The sequence below is a fragment of the Bison bison genome, unplaced genomic scaffold, assembly GCF_000754665.1.
Source record: "Bison bison bison isolate TAMUID 2011002044 unplaced genomic scaffold, Bison_UMD1.0 scf7180017864444, whole genome shotgun sequence".
In the NCBI taxonomy this organism is placed as follows: domain Eukaryota; kingdom Metazoa; phylum Chordata; class Mammalia; order Artiodactyla; family Bovidae; genus Bison; species Bison bison.
In genome coordinates, this window is record NW_011495006.1 from 17,541 (window position 1) to 18,349 (window position 809).

An 809-nucleotide genomic window follows, 5' to 3' on the forward strand; every position below is an offset into this window, starting at 1 on the left:
AATTTCATGGCTGCAGTCACCATCTGCAGTGATTTTGGAGCCCAGAAAAATAAAGTCTGACACTGTTTCCACTGTTTCCCCATCTATTTCCCATGAAGTGATGGGACTGGATGCCATGATCTTCGTTTTCTGAATGTTGAGTTTTAAGCCAACTTTTTCACTCTCCACTTTTACCTTCATCAAGAGGCTTTTTAGTTCCTCTTCACTTTCTGCCATAAGGGTGGTGTCATCTGCATATCTGAGGTTATTGATATTTCTCCCGGCAATCTTGATTCCAGCTTGTGTTTCTTCCAGTCCAGCGTTTCTCATGATGTACTCTGCATATAAGTTAAATAAGCAGGGTGACAATGTGCAGCCTTGACGTACTCCTTTTCCTATTTGGAACCAGGCTGTTGTTCCATGTCCTGTTCTAACTGTTGCTTCCTGACCTGCATACAGATTTCTCAAGAGGCAGATCAGGTGGTCTGGTATTCCCATCTCTTTCAGAATTTCCCACAGTTGATTGTGATCCACACAGTCAAAGGCTTTGGCGTAGTCAATAAAGCAGAAATAGATGTTTTTCTGGAACTCTCTTGCTTTTTCCATGATCCAGCGGATGTTGGCAATTTGATCTCTGGTTCCTCTGCCTTTTCTAAAACCAGCTTGAACATCAGGAAGTTCATGGTTCACATATTGCTGAAGCCTGGCTTGGAGAATTTTAAGCATTACTTTTCTAGCATGTGAGATGAGTGCTAGCTCTTAGACAAATCAGTGTTATGGCTCTATTTTATTTAGAAGATAGCAGGAGAATCCATCCTCGAAGCGTGAGG